This window comes from Durio zibethinus, chromosome 12 (genome assembly GCF_047325235.1).
Source record: "Durio zibethinus cultivar Kanyao isolate XHJ-2024 chromosome 12, ASM4732523v1, whole genome shotgun sequence".
Taxonomy (NCBI): Eukaryota; Viridiplantae; Streptophyta; class Magnoliopsida; order Malvales; family Malvaceae; genus Durio; species Durio zibethinus.
Genome location: NC_143173.1, coordinates 24010059 through 24031071, shown reverse-complemented (window position 1 = coordinate 24031071; position 21013 = coordinate 24010059). Strand labels below are relative to the sequence as shown.

The window sequence follows — 21013 nt, the reverse complement described above, 5'->3', positions numbered from 1 at the left end:
TCAACTGAGATAAGTTCAGTGACTTTGACGATTGGCTATTTGTAGGCATGGCAATGCTTGATATGTTATCACGTCGTGTATTGTATCAAATACGATTTTAGATATAACAAAAATAATTTTTATACGAATATAATATGAATATTTAAATTACATAAATAACATAATATACAACTAATATATTTAAATTAATTAAATATTTAAATAACATAATATGATATTATTAATATAATTATATATTAATAATATAATTAGATATAATTAAATTATGTATTTAAACAAAAAATATAATTTAAATTAATATTTAAATAAAAATTATTTAAAAATTAAAAATTTATAATTTATTTAAATATCAAAATAATACGATAAATATAATTATTAATTTATTTTAAAGCAAATTAAAATAATTTTTAAATTTTTTATGTTATGATTATGTTAAGTGTATCATTATTATTAGACATACACACAATATGAATGATGTCATATTTTAATTATATCAATGTGATTAAGATATAAAATTTGATTATATTAAATTTATATATATTTATCATTTTTATATTATATCATTATATTATATTTAAAATTAGTAAATCTAACTATTACTTCATGAAATTATGAATATTTGATTATAAAAATGACTAAAAAAAATTATGACATATGTCGGCAGCGAGGGAAATAGGAGGCTAAATATTTTCTGACTTAATTATATGTTACGGAAGTGTGCATGGCATGATAAACAAATTTAACAAAAGAAGGGCTATAATATATGATTCACAGATAAAGTTATGTTTAACAAAAGTTTGAAATGCTAGAATAATGGAAGATGACATGGCCCTCGTAATTTTGCGCCCCACAATGCAATGTCCACAGCATGGTCTAACGAGCCACTTCTTAAGATGAAATGGCCAAGATGCACATCAATTAATAAATTATAAATTAATTAAATAATTAAACTTGCCCATAATAAAATTTGAACCGAAAATCTTAAGCCTCCTTGTTATTAAACCAAAATCTCGTTGACTATATCATAACAATTAAAGCTTCTAGAAAGGCATAACATTTAAAAAAAAAAACTGTAATAAGAAGAAAATCATCTGGTTGGAATCAATTCATGGCAGTAGATGTGAAGAGATTTCCTTTTAATTAAAAACTTAGAATATCCAAAGTGCTATAACAATATTTCCTTTTTTCAAAAATTGTATAACCAAAGTTGTATTTTTAATTGATAAAAAATATATCCGTCGATTCATATAATTATTATTTATTCATGTAATCATTATGACAGACATATAATATTTTCTTTTGGTCAAAAATTGCATTTTCAATATGTTTTAGAAAGAGTTGGGGCAATTAAAAATAATAATGTATATAAGAATTTGATCAACATTTATTAAACAACAAAAACTTAATTTGTCTTATTTTTATTAGATCAGCATGTGAGGGATTTTTTAGCTTTACTTGATAATTTTTTTCGAACAGATCCAAATTTGTCATATCCTTTTAATGGTATAGCAGGAAAATGTCGGTCAAATGCCGCCAACAATCACATGGAATATTATCTTGTATTATATTATCCTTTTAATAGTATGAGTGTCATCGTGATTCCGCGTTACGAATATATTATATATTATATATTATATATTATATATTGTATATTGTATATAGAATTTATATTTTATATATTGTATGTATATAAATTATATATATTATAAAATAAAATGATAATATTTTATTAATGAATAATTTTTTTTAATTTATGTATATTTATTTTAAGTATAGATATTTAATCATTAATAAATTATTTTAATTTATATTTATTTTAATAATTTATATTTATTTATTAATAAATTTTTATCATTTGATTTAATGATAATATATAAAATTTACAAAGTGATAATATATTAAATATAAACTTATATATATATAATTAAACAGTGTTTCGGTGTAGCTCTCTCACGGTTGATTTGCAAAACTTGCGATCATAAGTCAAAGACCAACCTACCTTTTGTTACTAAAAAATTAATTTCAGTTTTAGCCAAAAAAAGGTGCTTAGTTAGAGTAATAATCTCCTTCGGGAAGTATTAAATTCTGACAATTTTGTTTGTGTTTGTCCATATATATGTATGGCTTTGCAGATAGTGTCGAATGGGGAGTACCAAAGTGTGCAACATTGAGTAGTGGCCAACGCCAGTATGCAACCAAGGATTTCAATTGTTGAATTTTTCAATCTCACCAAATGGAAGGGAGATGGTTACTATGGACCTCTGCCGGAGTTGTTGTCGGAACAGAAACCGTCAATGTATCGTGATTTCACAGCTCAAGAATTCATCGAAAACTTCTACTCCAAGGGCCTTGATAGCAAGTCTTTATACAAAAAATCACAATTAATTATGACTAGAATTACCATTACTATTGACGCATCCATGGGGATAACCCTTTATCATTCTCTAAGTAGCTGATCAAGCTTGTATTATTTAAGTGAGTTTCCGTTCTTTATGCACACAAAATACAAAAAAAAAAAAAAAAAAAAAAAATTCCCACTTCAATCCAAAATAAAATGCTATGGTTTTATGCAACAAGTTTTGGTTGGTCACTTTTATTTTCTTTTTTAAGTTATGAATTAGACTTCTCAAACTTTACCTAATCAATAATGGATTATTATATGCCCTACATTTAATTTAATCTGTTAACGGTTGCATTAAAAAAAGGAATATTTAAAATAAAAAGTTGTCACAGTTATGATATGATAATTAGTAAAGAATTAAAATTTTAATTTAAGTGATTATAATTTAATTTTTGATAATTTTAAATATAAAAAAAATTAAAAAAATATAATTTTTTTTAATTCATATGAAAAAAATAAAAATAAAACTAATTTTTTAAGTATATAATTTTATATGAAACCTACATTTATAAGTTATGAATCCTTACATATATTTAAATTGTGATTATAGCTGACAAAACTGATCAGAACCTATAAGTCGTCTGAGCCAACCCGTGATTGAACCTCGGTGGACCAAAAAAAAGTCAAAGATTAAATTTTTTAAAAATTTTATCTGGGAAAAAGCCTGACATCGACGCAAAACGATCATGACTCGAATTTGCAATTATTCAAACTTGAGATAGATTTGATCTGAACCCATAAAAACCAAATTACAACTAAAAAAAAAACTCTATGAACTTTTTTAAAACAAATAAAAATAAATAATAAACATTTTTCTTAATTAAAAATTTTAAAATATTATCATTTATAATTATTAAATAATTATATCAATAACTTATCATCAACAAAATTAATATTGAATCTTTAAATTTAAATATGAAATAAAATTAATTTTGAAACACATTAAATATAAATATCAAACGATTTTTAATACTATCCTTATTATATTTATAAAAATTGTCAATAAAAAATAATATTGTTAATTTAAAATTTGATTTCATTATAAAAATAATTATTTACAATATATTATTGATTTATTATAATTATTTCACATTTAAATTTTAATTTTAATACAACAATAATTCAAAAATAAAAATTATATTATAATTGTAATAGTTGACTAAATTTGATATCTTAGGAAAATATTAATTTTATTATAAACAAAATTAACATTAGATTATATTTTTCTTAGTGTGTCAAATATACTAAATATTAAATTATTTGAAAATAAAATATTGTCTTGTAAATTAAAATATATTATTTTTAAAATTAAAATATGAAGATGAAAAATATTGAATAACGGTCTGCTTGAGAGTTGAAAGTTAGGATATGGTATTGGTTTTGGGAATTTTTGTTTAGAGGGGATTGTAAAAATTTGAATGCAGCCATTTTTTATTTAGATAAAATATTTAATTTAAACTGATGTTTAATTGATTTGTTAATATATATTATAAGTAAAACTAAGTTGAGGATAGAATTATTTATTATCAATAGTAAATTAAAGTATAATTTAGAAGTATAACATACTAGTAATAATTTTAATACAATTAATTTTTATATTTAATTGATATTAAAATTAATTATATTTAGGTAACTATACTCGTTGAGTTTATGGTTATTAGTGTTATATTAATTAATTTAATAATATCTATCATTTATCATTTTAATTGAATATTTAGTCAATTGATGTATATCCAATGTAATTATATTTGGGTTAATGTTAAAATGAGTGATCTTTTAATAATGTTTACTATTTATTTTTGTGAAATTTGGTCAATTGATATATATGGATATATCCAATGCTATTATGTTAAAAGTCAATCGGTGGATATCATTTTCTCTAATTCAACATTCTAGTGGACCATTTGATCAATTATTGTATATGATTATATTTAAAGTTGTAATATTAGTATAATAATTCATATACAAACTAAAAATAAACCAAATATAAGGTTGAACTAATTAATTGACCAATTATTCATAATAAATATTTTTTGTAAATGATAATTGATACTTTTTTAATAATATCTACTATTCATCATTATAATTAGATAATTGATAATAGATTAATATTCTTAATTTAAAGTTAAATTCGAAATGGTCAAATATTAAAATTAGATCAATACAATATAAAATAATTTTTATATATTATGATTTTTTAAAATTTTTAAGTCTTGATTATTAAGATTAAACCAATTAATTGATAATTTTTTAATGTCTATATTCAACATTCTAATTGAATATTTACTTAAATAGGGTATACAATTAGATCTAATGTAATTATTTTAGCTTTCCATTTATTTTCAAACCAAAAAATATATATGTAAGAAAATTGTAGATATCTCAATTTGTTTGAAAGTTTACATTTGATTTTTATAAAAAAAAAATAAAAAAATTAAAAAACTGAAAAAATAAGAAGTTGAGTTTGATTAAAATGATGTCATTGAATTTGAATTAAGTTGAAATTTTTATTCGGATTAGGGCTTTGATCTTATAAATACCATATAGACACAGAATAAAGGGACACAAAAACACTGTAAGCAAAGAGAAAAGAACCAGAGATCAAAAACAGACAAAAAAATCAAGAAGGAATCGTAGAGAGAAGCGCACAAAGGATACTGGTAATGGTGTAAACTAAGAATCATAATAAAATTTTCTGGCAGCATTATTGTTTAGTTTGGTGCAGTTGTTTTTGGGTTTAGTAATTAACAACAAGCAGTCATTCGCTCGGAACTTAGCGTTCGTAATCAAGAAACAAGAGAGAGAATCCATTTAGGGAGAAAGATAAAGGGTTGGCCTGCACTTTGACCAGTTACTCGCATGAAGAAGACCCGACTGGCGGCTGCTGTTCAGTATTCAGACTTCATCAGAATGCAATTTCACCCAACAGCTTGAATTCTTTTGTATTTGAGCCACGTTTGCAAATTAATCCTAATGATGGTGGCATGGCATCAAATTATGAACAAAGGTATGTAATTGCAAATCCATAGGGGTTTTCTAGATTCTTCTCCAGGTTGGGCTTATGAAGGCTGAATGCAATGTGAGCCCACTTCTCTGAGCCTTCCAACATTTTGGGCTAAAATTCAAGGCTTAAAGTCTGGTATTTTTCTTCTATATTTTTTATTTGTTGATAATTTATTCTATTATGTGCATATTTATATTTTTAAGATTAGATACGAAAAAATGGTAAATTTTTATAAAACTCTTAGGTAAAAATTTTTATCTAAATTTATCTCAAATTGTGAAATAATTTAGATAAAGTTTCAATAACAATAATTACTATTTATTTTTAATAAAAAATAAAATAAAAATAAAAATTTTGGAATTAAATACAAATTACCCAAAGATGAGATTCTTAGAAATTTTAAATGGTAAATTTTTAAGAAATCTCTAAGTAATTTTTTTTTTTTAAATTTATCCTAAATGGTGGAATAATTTTAATGAAATTTCAATAAAAATAATTGTCATATTATTTTCTTTCCAAAAATAAAAAATAAAAAAGAATTTCTAAATAAGCCCAAATGATGAAAAATTTAGAAATTTCAAAAAAAATTTTCTAAATTGACCAAAATGGTTAAAAATTTAGAAATTAAAAAAAAAGAGAAATAAAAAGAATTTCTAAATAGGCCCAAATTGTGAAAAATTTAAAAATTCTGAAAAAGAAAATATTTCTAATTTGACCCAAATGATGAAATAATTAGATATATTTTTGACAATTTAAAAATAAAACTAACAAAAATCTTTCTGATGACGAAGCCTCTTCAAATAATCAAATCGAATTCTTGAATACTTTTAAGGTGAGAAAATATTTTTAAGAATTCTACCAGATTGATGGAAGAATCTTAAGAATTATTTTCAATATTGAAAATTAAATGATAAAACCATTAGATCAAGACCATAGGATAAATTCAAAATAATATGGTACCATCTTTTGGATGGATATGTGGGGGTGCTATAATCTTCTTCACATGTAACCGAACTCTCAAATCCTGTTCTGGTTAGCAGACCCAAACCTATTATTTTAGGAACCCTTCATCAAGCTTATGAGCTCCTTAAAGGAATAAATTCTTTAGGTGGTCAATCATACCTTGTGAAAAAGATTAGTGTTGACTCCATTCATTTGTTCAGTCTAGCTATAGATGTTTGGATCTATATGTTATGACAATTTGATGACTCCACTGGGGATGCTAGAGAGTCAAGCCATAATTTTTAAATTTATCCTATCCTTCAATCTAATGGTTTTAATTTGTAATTATTTGTGTTATTTGTTTACTAATTTTTTTAATATTTATTTTTTGGGCATGAAACCTATATGTTCCTTCACACATACTATCACATACATTTGCATTATATGAGCTCTACATCCGAGTTTCGTCCCTTTTAAGAGGGAGTAAAGTACTTAAACTCTCGTGAGATGATAATCTTCGTAATGGCTAGCGAAATACTTCCACTCAAATTGAATTTTTTTCGTTGAAAGCCTGTGATGGGTGATGATTGGAATGCCTTACTAGTCTGTGAAGGACTATGATGTAAGAAATAATTTGAGAACTTTTAGTGGTCAAAATCATTTAATCTTGCACATAATTCACTCATAAGAGGCCAGCCTTTAGGATAGAGCTATTCCTACCCATTAATAAATGTAACCCGAAGTTAGGATACAAGAAGGAACAGTTGGTGATCTAACTATTTTGTTTGCTTGATTTTATGCACCTACATCATTTTCATTCAACATATCATTTTCATATCATTTCATTTCGTGCATCATTATCATTTCATTCTATGCATCATTTTCATGCTCATGATTTAACATTATCATTTGCGTCATTTTCATATAAGGAATGTTTACCACATCTTATACCTACATCCATGAAAATGTACATTTCATTCATGCATAAAGTAAAATATTTCTGACTTAATTGTGGTATGAAAGGTTCAGGGATAGCTTTACCAAGCAAAAACCCCACTCACCAATATAATACAAGAGCTCGTGTCAGATAGATGGAACAAAAAAATTTTAATCATCTCAAGAGATAGAAAAAACCCCAAGAAAAGCTTAAATGGAAATTAAATAGGATTCTAGAGGCCTTGAATAAGTTAAACAAAGGGAAAGGTATAAAAGAAAATACTAGCCAATAAGATCATCTATCATAAAAGATGGATGACCCACTGTACCCTTTTGATTTTAGGCCATATCAAGCTCAACCCGTATAAGGTCCACCACCACAGTAGTTCACACATCCAGTAGGATATACATACCCTGAAATACCATTAGTCTTAAATTCACTATAGTACCAGAGCTACATAAATCCTGTCTTTACTGAAAAAGTAATAGAACCAATACATGTCCCTAATTGGATGATCCAGAAGAGAAGAAAAAGCTAAAGCCTAAGGAGAATGAGATTTTAAAAGCCTCAAAAGTCAAATAAAAGATAAACTTATTAGAGGAAAGGTTACGGGTCATAGAGGAGATTAGTTTTTATGATTCAGTAGATGCTGTTGGGCTCTATTTAGTTATCAGATATGGTTATTCCTCTAAAGTTCAAGGTTTCAAAGTTTAAAAAATATGATGAAACAAATTATTCGAAGACTCACATTACTATGTACTGTTAGAAAATGATAGCCTATGCTAATAATGAGAAATTATTGATGCATGTGTTCCTAGATTGCCTTACTGACTCTACTGCTAGATGGTATGTTCAACTGGATAGAACCCATATTTGATCTTGGAGTGATATAGCCCATGATTTCATTAGTCAGTATCGACATATCATCGATTTAGCTTCAAATCATATTTTTTTACAGAATATAAAAAAAAGTGACTGAATCATTCAAAAAGTATGCCCAGAGATGAAAGGATGTTGCTTCTCAAGTGTAGCCTCCTCTGATTGAGAAAGAGATCATAATACTATTTGTCAATACTTTGAAATCTCTCTATTATAAAAGATAATAGGAAATGCAATAAAAAATTTTGTTGATATGGTGATCTCAGGTGAAATCATTGATAATGCCATTAAAAATGATAAATTGAAAGGAGGAGAAACCAAAAAGACATAAAAAAAGAAAGAGACTGAAGCTCAAGCAGTGAGCTTTGACAGATAATTCAGGCGATATCAGCCCTATCCATCATATGGTTATTTTTCATATTATCCTACTGTGAACAATATCTCATCCTACCCATACCAGCCTATACCATAATCATCTTACTCATCCGCATACCAGCCTGTTTTCAACTTCCAAGCTCTCATATACAGCCTTAACATTCAACCTTTTGTAAGATCTCAAATTCTTCCTATTAGCCTAGCAAATGGTTCATAAAAGTAACGAATTACTCGAGAAAAACCCGTATTTGATCCAATCACCATGACTTATATGAGATTATACCAAAAGCTCTACAATAATCATTTGATTACCCCTAGTCGTGTGAAGTCGCTTAAGCCACCTTATCTCAAGTGGTATGATTTTACAATCCATTGTGACTACCACTATGAAATTACTGGTCATTCCACTGAAAAGTATACTATTCTAAAGCATAAGGTGCAACGATTGATCAAAAATGGAATGGTAAGTTTTTATTAAGGAATAGCAACAACACCTAATGTTAGTGACAATCCATTACCTAACTATAATGTCAATGCTCTGAGTGAAAATTAAGAACACATTGATCTAAAAAGGCTTGGAGAGTTACAGTGAATTATGGGGCAAGATGTCAATAAAGATCATTCACCTGATTGTACAATAGCATAATTTTGAAGAATGATGATGAGGCTAGTTAAATATTGCTTGTCATTCTAGGTTTTATTTTAGAGTAATGTTAGCATTTCTTTCAGGTAATAGGATTTTATTTGTTATTATTTTAATAAAAGGAAAAGATAATGCATTTCTTTTTCTCTTTCTTTCAACCATGGTTTCATGCTTTGTTACATTTCATAACTTTTTATTCTTATTCTCAAATTTTAAATGATGAATGTTTAAACAATGATAACAATAATTTTGAGATTTAATTTTGAAAACTCATCTACATTGATCTGATGAGACTATTTGAACAAAAGAAGCTAGATACTAGTAGAGGTAAAATTAATATATCTTGAAAATGTGTAATTTTTTATAAAGATACATGAGCTTATTTTTTTCAATAGATGATCTTTAAGGAAAACATTCACATTTGAGATAAAAAATGACCATATTTCTTTTACCATTTGAAAAATCATTCATTGCTACCCCTTTAAGCCTATTATGATTTCTTTTCTCAAAGAACCTAGATTACGGATCACCATCCACACTGAGGGGTAATTTTAAAAAAAAAAGAGGTAAAAGATCGTAAACGGTCTTAAAATTAGCATAAAAAAAAAGAAAAAGAAAAAAAAGATAGCAAAGAAAAATGTCACACCTAATTTAGGGTAAATTAATGAGGTGAATGAAAAAGAAAAAGTGATGAAATGATGTGGAATAGGGTAAAATGCCAAGTTGCATCAAATGATGAAAATGATCCTTTGGTTTTGAACCTTTTACACACATGTTTTGAGTCTATTTTACCCTTTTTTTTATGATCCCTCACCATGACCTATATTACAACTTTTAAAAGTTCATTTGGATTAAATGTGGATGCTTAAATCAAATGGTCATATGTTGAGCTAAGACATACTCATGATGGAATGATAAATCATGCTTTGTTACTCTAGAGATTGATGTGGAAGAGATATCAATAATGGGTGAAAGAATGAAGGAAAGAAGAAAAAAAGAAAAAAAATGAGAAAAAATGAAAAATAGAGAAAAAAAAGACTCAAATTAAAAATTTAGAAGGATAATTTAGGTAAAAAAATCTCGGAGCTGGGAGATAGATAAATAGTTCACATGGATGAGAAATTAGAAATAGCTGAAGATCACTCAAAACTGGGGTAAAGTTCAATAAGCTCAAAGTCAATAGAATGAGTTTTTGAATCCTGGATTAATATTCAGAATTGTCTGAATATTCATTGTTTGATATACGATTCCCCAATGACATGCATCACACTTGTTTCTTTATTCATTTGTTTTGATATCAAACTCACTCTTCATTGATTGTTTTTCCCTCAATTCACCTTATGTTCTCTTATTGTTGCATCCCCATAATAAATTAAGAAGATGTATGAGTGTATTATATTTATCATGATTTGAAATAATGATGAATGAATGACAATATGTAAAAAAAAATCTTACATTCTTTTGAAAAGAAATCCAAGATGATAAGAGAAAAAAAGAAAAAATGGTAAAAACTTAAAAAAGATGATTTGAGAAGGTACATGGTGTGACCAAATGATGAATATATGGATGAATTGATCGACCAAGCATGTCAATGGTGATCAAGTGATGAACATAATATGGATCAAATGATAAAATTTATTCTGAGATGGCTAGTGCTAAGAAGCTCAAATATTGGAGTCTTGAGAACCATATTACCACATTTTGATTAGAATTTCATGACATTGACATCTACATTATATGCAAAACGTTTGCATTAGTGCTTGGAGATTGTTTGAAACTTTGGTTTGGATATGCATTTGCATTACGCAGTAGACAATTGAATCATGGTTAAGAATATGGCATTGTGAGAATCTAGACTATTGCATTTGTATCATTAAGGAAGCATTTGCATCATTGATCATGACATTCATTACATGTAAAATTTCGAGTCCTTTGAGAAAAAAATTATGAATCTTTTGATAAGAATTTTTAAGTTCTCAAATGAGAATCTTTGAATTTAAAATGAGAATATTTAAATTTCGAATGAGAATATTTGAGATGTGAAACCCTCAGATTTGTCAAATGTGAATCTTTAAATTTGAATGGGAAGCTTTGAACTTTTAGATGAGAATTTTTAAAGTTCAAATGAGAATGTTTAAATTTTAGATATGATTCTTGCAAGTTACAAATGTAAATTTTGAAATCTAGTAGATCTGAATTCTTGCACATCTAAAATTTTACGAATCAAATTCTGGTGAAGCTGAAATTTTGAAAATCAAATTTTAATGAATTCTTACGAAGCTGAAAGATTCTTACGAATCTGAACCTTTGAATTTTGAACTCAAATTATGAATCTTTGAATTCCTCTTACGAATTCCATCAGACATGATCTATGACTCATTTAGTCATGATTTAGAGAAGCAATTTATTTTTTTTAAAGTTCTGTTGCCTCTATTTAGAGGTGCAATTTATTTTTTCAAAGTTCCATTATCTTTATTTAGATGAGCAATTTATTTTTCCAAAGTACTATTACCTTTATTTAGAGGAGCAATTTATTTTTCCAAAGTTCTGTTGCCTCTATTTAGAGGAGCAATTTATTTTTTCAAAAGTTCTATTACTTCTATTTAGAGGAGCAATTTATTTTTCTAAGTTCTGTTACCTCTATTTAGAGGAGCAATTTTTTTATTTCAAAGTTTTGTTGCCTCTATTTAGAAGAGCAATTTATTTTTTCAAAGTTTTGTTGCCTCTATTTAGAGGAGCAATTTATTTTTTTTCAAAGTTCTGTTGCCTCTATTTAGAGGAGCAATTTATTTTTTTAAAGTTCTGTTGCCTCTATTTAGAGGAGCAATTTATTTTTTCAAAGTTGTGATGTCTCTATTTAGAGGAGCAATTTATTTTTCAAAGTTGTTGAGTCTCTATTTAGAGGAGCTTTGTTTACTTTTTTAAAAAAAAAAAAAAACAAAAACATAAAAAGAGTATGTTGAGTTAATCGGGGTTGTTTACATCTTTACACAATTTTCTGTTTCATAGAAAATGTGCAAAGAGAGGCAGCTGTAGATAACTCAATCTGTCCAGGAGTTTACATTTGATTTTTATAAAAAAATAAAAAAATGAGAAAACAGAAAAAAAATGAGAAAACAGGAAGTTAAGTTTGTTTGGAATTATGTGGTTAAATTTGAGCTAAGTTGAAATTTTTGGTCGGATTAAGGCTTTGATCTTATAAATACCCACACAAACACAGAATAGAGGGGATACAAAAACACTGCAAGAAGAGAGAAAAGATCCAGAGATTAGAAACACACAAAAAAATCAAGAAAGAATCATAATGAGAAACGCACAAAAGATATTGGTAACGGTGTAAACTAAGAATCATAATAAAATTTTCTGGCAGTGTTGTTGTTTAGTTTGGTACAGTTGTTTTCAAGTTTGGTAATTAACAACAATCAGTCATTCGCTTAAAATTCAGAGTTCACAATCAAGAAACATAAGAGAGAATCCATTTAGGGAGTGAGAGGAAGGGTTGGCCTGCACCTTGACCAATTACTCGCATGAAGAAGACTTAACTGGCAGTTGCTATTCAGTATTCAGACTTGATCTGAATGCAATTTCACCCAACAGCTTAAATTCTTTTGTATTTGAGCCACGTTTGCAAATTAATCCTAATGATGGCGGCATGGCATCAAATTATAAACAAGGGTATGTAATTGCAAATCCATAGGGGTTTTTTAGATTCTTCTCCAGGTTGGGCTTATGAAGGCTAAATGCAGTGTGAGCCCACTTCTCTAAGCCTTCCAACATTTTTGGGCTAAAATTCAAGGCTCAAAGTCTGGTATTTTTTTTCTATATTTTTTATTTGTTGATAATTTATTCTATTATGTGCATATTTATATTTTTAAGATTAGATATGAAAAAATGGTAAATTTTTATAAAACTCTTAGGTGAGAAATTTTATCTAAATTTGTCCTAAATTGTAGAATAATTTAGATAAAATTTTAATAACAATAGTTAATATTTATTTTCAATAAAAAAGAAAATAAAAAATAAAAATTTTGGAATTAAATACAAATTACCCAATGATGAGATTCTTAGAAATTTTAAATGGTAAATTCCTAAAAAATTTCTAGGTGAGAAATTTTTTCTCAATTTAGCCCAAATTGTGGAATAATTTAGATGAAATTTCAATACAAGTAATTGTATTCTTTTTCAAATAAAAAATGTAGGTTAAAAATATTTGATAATTATCCAAAGATGATATTTGTCCCAAATAGTGGAATAATTTAAAGAAATTTTAATAAAAATAATTGTCATATTATTTTCTTTAAAAAAAAGAAATAAAATTTTTTTTTTAAATAGGCCCAAATGGTGAAATAATTAGATATATTTTTGACAATATAAAAATAAAACCAATAAAAATCTTTCCGACGACGAAGCATCTTCAAGTAATCAAATAGGATTCTTGAATACTTTTGAGGTGAGAAAATATTTTTAAGAATTTTATCAGATTGATGGAAGAATCTTAAGAATTATTTTTAATATTGAAAATTAAATGATAAGACCATTAGATCAAGACCATAGGATAAATTTAAAATAATATAGTACCATTTTTTGGATGGCATGTGGGGGTGCTATAACATTTCTCACATGTAACTGAACTCTCGAATCTTATTCTGGTTAGTAGACCCAAAGCTATTATTTTAGGAACTTTTCGTCAAGCTTAGGAGCATCTTAAAGGAATAAATTCCTTAGGTGGCCAATCACACCTAGTAAAAAAGATTGGTGGTGACTTCATTCATTTAACCGAACTAACTATAGATTTTTAGATCTATATGTTATGACAAAAATTTCTTAAAAACTTAAAATATTTGTTAAAACATAATATAATAATGACTAAAAAATCTAATAAAATAGAATAAAAATGAAAAATGAAAAATTGTAGGACTAAGTGATTAAGGTTAAGTGTCCAATGATTCAATGAGTTATTGAGCAAAGACTTAAAAATAATAAATCATTCATATAAATGTTTAATGGGCTTTATTTCCTTGAAGTTATAAGATTTTGGACTTTTATGTAGTCTAATGATTTTTTACATTTATTTTATATATTAGACTTATATTATTTAGCTATTTGAACTTATAAGATGGACTAAAGGAATAATGGATAATTTATTTTTGAACATAGTAATGGATAATATTAAAATACAAAATTCTTATATAATGAATATTTATTTACTTTTGAAATTTTAACTTTAGTGTTTTTGCCACATTTTATTTAATGATATAAAAAGTAAAATTAATTATAACATTTGAAATTACAAAAAACCTATATAACTTATGAAATTTCAAAATCATTTGGATCCATCTAGGCCCACTCAACTTGAATTGAACCGATTTTGAAATAATTAGAATATGAAATAATTCGTATTTGAAATTATCTAAATTTAAAAAAATCTAAATCTAAAATTATAGGAATTCAAAAATCTTCAAATCTAAGATGATTTGAATGAAAAAATTGTGATTCAAATGATCTAAATATGAAGATAGCAATCTAAATGGCCAAACCGACTTGTTTGCCATCTCTAATTGTGATTCAACAATTGTAAACTTGTAGTAAAAAGCATTATAGGTTATATGATAATAAAAAAGTACTCTACGCTTAATTAGCACAATTAACACTTTATATAATTCCTGTTAAAAAAATAAATAAGAAAATAGAAATAATAAAAAATAATTTTGGCTTTGAAGTATGAAAAATAATTTTTTAAAAGTAATTATGTCTCTAAGATACAACAAAGCCTCAAAACTTTTCAAATTAGAAGTGGTGAAATTGGTTATGCTGAAAAATCTATTTATAATTAATTAACAAATATAAACTTCTATTTAAATAGTTATGACTTTTTGTATAATCATAACTTCTGTGAATAAAAATATATTTATATTCAAATAGTTATGATTATTTTTCATATGATAATTATTTTTATTCAACATAATTATTTAAAATATGAATAAAATTAATACAAAAATTAATTTTTTTCATCAATAATTAAATATTTCTATCCAATATAGGATACACTACATTCTAAACAACCAATAATCCTTACTATTTTGGAATGTTGGTGCTTAATTTTTAATTTATTGTGCAAATAAATATTATGAATACAAGAAGGTATATTTTGATTTAAACTTTCAATCAGCATATATATCTTAAAATTCTAACAAACTTGATAATGTCTATAGATTAAACCTCAACTCCTAGTATTAAAATTGAAGATATAATACACATAATACTTATTTATTCTTCCATCAGAGGTTTATAGCCTCTTTAGTATTATTATGCCATATGTTTATCCTATTAATAAACATTTACAATAAATACTCAATTCTTTTTGTTGAAGTGGCATCACTTTTATATTTATATAAGTAAAGTTTTCATTATATCTCTATTGCTTTAGACATTTAAATAATAAACTCTATTAAGAGTATAAAATCACGTCCTCCCCACTCCATTGATCATATTAATTTTTAAATTTTGAATGGATTTTACTAATACTTGACAGACACATAACAATAACTTGTTTTTATCAATTAAACTTTGTAATTAGAGGTTACGAATTCAAAGTTGGGTTCCCATTATAAATGTCTAATATTGAGGGTTTAAATCCATTATACTTGTGGTAATACTAACAAAATATATTGGAATTTAATTTTTTTTTTATGGAAATTACTCCCATTAGAATATTTAATATGATTATTTTAGGTTAATATGTCCAAATCTTTCATTTTGCATATTATTTATATGCTTTAAATCTTGTTACCTCGTTCTTGTCATTTTAATAAATAGATGGCATTGGTTGTGGCTACAACTTTATACTAATTAATATAAAATTTCAACTATTCTATTTCTACATTTTTATTTATTTTAATACAATTATTCCTCAGTACATTTGGATAAATTTAATGAATAATTAAATTAAGTCATTTTAGTTCTTTTAAGATATTTAAGGATCTTTTATGATTTTACTTTAATAAGTTGTACTAAACTTATTATATTGTATAATTTGCTCATAAACTTATACTAAAATCTTACAATCCTATAATGGTAATTTTTATTTCTTTTGATTCTTATCACTCTCATCATGTGCAAATTGGCATTCTTTTATTAACAAATGTCTCATTCAATTATCAAGATATCATATATACTTAATCAAATTACCATTTTATTTATCTTTTCATTATTTTGTGGTTTTTTTAAGGAAAATGCTTCTAAATCCACCCTTAGTGAAAGATAACTAGTAAATATTCTATGTCTTAATATTTCTTTTTTTATAAAAAATTTAAAACTTTTATTTCAACTCAATATAAGAGTATGCATCAATAAGTATGATATCAAATATAATCACCCTCAAAACTAATAAACTCATGCTTTCTACAATCTCCTTTTGAAACTTTCATTCTAATTCTTGGATACTTAAAATTTATTTGATCATGGATACCAAAACCATATCCACCATGGTTCATATCATTAAAAACAATCAAAATTTCATGTATAACCATACAATACTATAAATTTTTGTGTCCAAATTATAAAAATACATGAAATTTTTTTCACCTAACAAATTGAAAGCATTTTAACTAGTTACAAAGAATTATATAACTTCTGCAATTGAATTGAAGTTATCTTAAATAAAATGTTTATTTCTTGGTGAAATAATATTATATAAATCAAATAATATGAATCATATATTGTTCTTTTGTTAATAAAATGTAATCATGAAATATGGACCGTAAAATATGATTTTATGATAAGAATATATATAGCTACTTCTTTTTCGAAAAGATTTATAAATTCAAAATTTTTTTATGCTTTAAAACAATTATTGAGAATTTTATCATTTTGATTTGATAATCATCATCTTATCAAAATATAACAAGGTTATAAATGATTTATAATCAAAGCTATCAAGTACTTCATGTCCCATTTTATCATGACCATTCAATGCCATGATCAAGAAAATTCACATATAACATATCATAAAATCATGAATCATAAGTTAAATAATTTAATTCAGAATCAAAAAATTAAAAGAATAGTCAGTAAAGAAAGCAAAATTCAATTAGACTCAAGGCCTCTTATGAATTATTAATCATCAATTCTTTTAGTAGAATATAAAACCTAAAAAGATAATAACAAGAAACTTATATTATATTTAGTATTTATTTCACCAAGAAACTATTTGAATAATTGAAGCTTTTCATGCTTGTTTCAAAAGTCGATTTTACCAACTTTGCCAATTTCTTTTCCTTCCTTATGCGAAATATAAATTTCATAATTATTTTTAAATTGTTAGAAAAAATAAATAAGAGAAAATAATAATAAAAAATAATTGTGGCTTTGAGACGTAAAAAATATTTTTTTAAAAGGCAATTATGCCACTAGAATACTATAAAGTCTTAAAACTCTTTAAATCAGAAGCATTAAAAATTGTTATATTAAAAAATCTATTTATAATGAATAAATAGACATAAATTTTTATTCAAATGATTATGACTTATTGTATAATCATGACCTTTATGAATAAAAATCTATTTATATTCAAGTAGTTATGACCATTTGTCATATGATAGTTATTTATGTTCAACATAATTATTTAAAATATAAATAAAATTAATACAAAAATTAATTTTATTCATCAATAATTAAATTTTTATATCCAATGTGAGATGCATTATATTTTAAACTACCAACAATTCCACCATACTTATCATAAATTATGCCATGGCTTCAATATAAGAAAGAAATAATGAAAATGTACGTAAATCATGCAAATTTTTAGGACAAATATTTTATGCATTTTTTTCATTTTATTTTTATTGGAAATGCTAAGATCAAAATCTATATAATAAATTTAAATATTTTAAAAAAGAATTATGAATAGTGAACTACTAAAAATGTAGCCATTTGTTTTTTTTTTCTTTTCTTTTTTTGCACAATATCTGAAATTGATTTTTAAAGAAAATTCAAATTCACAAATTTCATAGAATTAAGCTATAAAAAAAAATGAATATTAAACAAAAATGAATATTACCTAAAACAACATTGCTTTTGTCGTCAATTTATCCTGATCATGATAGATAACCACATATATACTACCTTCTTGAAAATATGGGTGACTCGTATAACACGAAATAAAACACTCATAAAATGCAAAACGATTTTATCAAGAGCTGCAAGATTAATTTAGGTAACGTTTCATAAGCCTTCCTTAATTTAAAAATAATTTAATAAAACATTAATTTAAAAGATCTTTGTTATATATATATATATATATAATTTTAATAAGTTTTGATGTTTTATTTTATTAAAAATCGACACTCAGAAATAAATAAGTGTTAATAAAAAATTTTATAGATACTATTTTAATCTTGCTTGCTTGATATTCATTTTCTCATTGAATTTATTCATCAATTTCGGTTTTCAAATGTGAGTTTATTTAACAATATTGCATTAATTACAATATTTTTTAAAAAATATGATCTTAATAAGTGTCACTAAAAGCTAATTAACAATTTTTGTTTATTTAATCATTTTAACAAAAACAAAACTCATGGACTTTGACTTAATTAAAATAAAAAAAAATTATTTGATACATTGATAATGATGGAGTTAAAATGGTGACCATGTACATGTTTTATTTTTTAAAATATATATTAACAAATATATATCACCCAAAATTTTATTGGTAGTATATTTGATAATTTCTCTTACCAAAAATTATTTGATATACTAAAAGTGAACATTTTTGACCCCATAAACAAAACTAAGATGGTGATACTCACAAAGTTAAAAAACTTTATAACATATATATATATATATATATATGTATATATATACACCCTTTTTGCCTTTTTAAATATCTCAAAATTAAATTTTTTTTTATCTAAAACTGTTAGTGTTTTTAATTTTAAAGTTGTTTTTTTTAAAAAATTTTTAATTTAATATTAAGATACTCAAATAAAATTTTTAAAATTTCGTGAAAATAAGCAATTGTTCGTGCTTTTACTTGATTGACTTTTGAAACAAAACATATGTAATGATTTTTTTGTGACAAAGCAGATTAGGTGTTCAATCGTCTTCCCCATTTTTCTACAAAGATGGGCACAAAAACATTAATTATTTTGCCCATATAATTTATATCTCAACGACGGAGTGAAAAATTTGTATGAAACAGAAATCCTTCGAAACAAACAGGTTCAAGAAAATGGCAGCTGCTACTACTGATGTAATTACTTCAAATGATGATCGGATGAAAGATAATAAAGAATTTGATCGTCCAAAGGTGGAGACAAGGGCTTGATAGATTCAGGCATAGCTTCCATTCCCAAAATTTTATACAACTACCTGAAACTCTTTCCACTCTTAATCCTTATCAGACAAACACTAGCATCCCTGTAATCGACCTGGGAAACATCACCTCACAAGCTCACCGTCCCAAACTCGTTCAGCAAATCAAAGAAGCAGCACGTTAATGGGGTTTTTTTCCAAGTAATCAATCATGAAATCCCTGTTTCACTACTGGAGGAGACTATTCAAGCATTCAAATCATTTCACGAACAGCCGAAAGAAATCAAGGCTAAGTACCATAGCCGTGAAGAGAGAAGTGGCATGCTTTATTCCAGGAATAACGATCTGCATCGTGCCAAAGCAGCTACCTGGCATGACTATCTTCAGATTTGGATGTGACCAAAAGAACAAAGTGCAAAGGTCGAAGATATACCAGAGATATTGAGAAAAGAGTCACTTGAATGGGACTGTTGCGCCAAGAAAGTTGCTGAAGATGTGATGGAGCTGTTGTGTGAAGGGATAGGATTAGAATCTAGCAAGTTTAGGGACATGACCCTTTCCGGTGAGAGGGTTTTTGTGGGTATCTACTACCCGTATTGTCCTCAACCTAATCACACACTAGGGCTCACCCCACATACAGATCCAGCTACCCTAACAGTTTTGCTTCAGAACCAGGTTTCAGGGTTGCAAGTGAAACATGGCGAAGAATGGGTGGATGTGAAGCCCCTTCTTGGAGCATTGATAATAAATATCGGCGACTTGCTTCAGGTGAGTATAAAATTATCAACAACTTTTTCTTTATTTCTTGTTAGAGAGTTTAAAGAATTAATAGTCAGAAGCAGAAGATCAGATCAAGTTAAATTTAGTAGTTTGAATTGATTTTCTTGTATTGGAGCGCATGCAGATCATTTCCAATGGTGAATACAACAGTGTTCAGCATCGAGTTCGAGCTAATTCATGCGAAGAGCCACGAATCTCAGTGGTCGAGTTTCTGAATTTTAGCAAATGGGAAGAATCTGGGTATGGACCTTTGTCAGAGTTGGTGTCAGCAGAGAAACAACCTCGTCATCGTCAATTCACCAAGGCTGATTTTGTTAATAACTTCTACAACAAAAGGACTGGATAGCAAGTCCCTGGTCGATAAGCTTAAGCTTTAAGCCCTTTGAATCAAATCACTTAGAAAATAAGAATATTGTACGCACATGCCACACCCATGGCAATTCTTGATTGCTGCTTTTCTTTATGATCATCCTAATGAAATTAATGAATAAGAATGATTTTCTTTTCTATCCGATAATGGCAGCTTCATCTTTTTCATTTTTTCCTGTAAGATTTGCCTGATTAGTTAGGTTACTTTGCTTGAACAAAATGGCTTTTTTTTTTTTCTCTTTATGAAAATCAGAAAGCAAAATCTGAGGCTTACGATCAACAATTAATTTGTCAGTTTCTGTAATGATGCGATATGTTGAATACTGCGTAGTGCTAGACAATTTCATCACGACAAGCACAGATTGT

At 26.1% G+C, this 21013-nt stretch overlaps 1 pseudogene across 1 annotated transcript; it reads left to right on the top strand.

Annotated features, from left to right (window-relative positions):
* The first annotated feature begins 19095 nt into the window (after positions 1-19095).
* On the top strand, positions 19096-20795 carry LOC111296430 (1-aminocyclopropane-1-carboxylate oxidase homolog 4-like; annotated as a pseudogene). The gene is made up of 2 exons (XR_016326154.1): positions 19096-20266; positions 20403-20795. The product of XR_016326154.1 is annotated as a 1-aminocyclopropane-1-carboxylate oxidase homolog 4-like (transcript).
* The last annotated feature ends 218 nt before the right edge of the window (positions 20796-21013 follow it).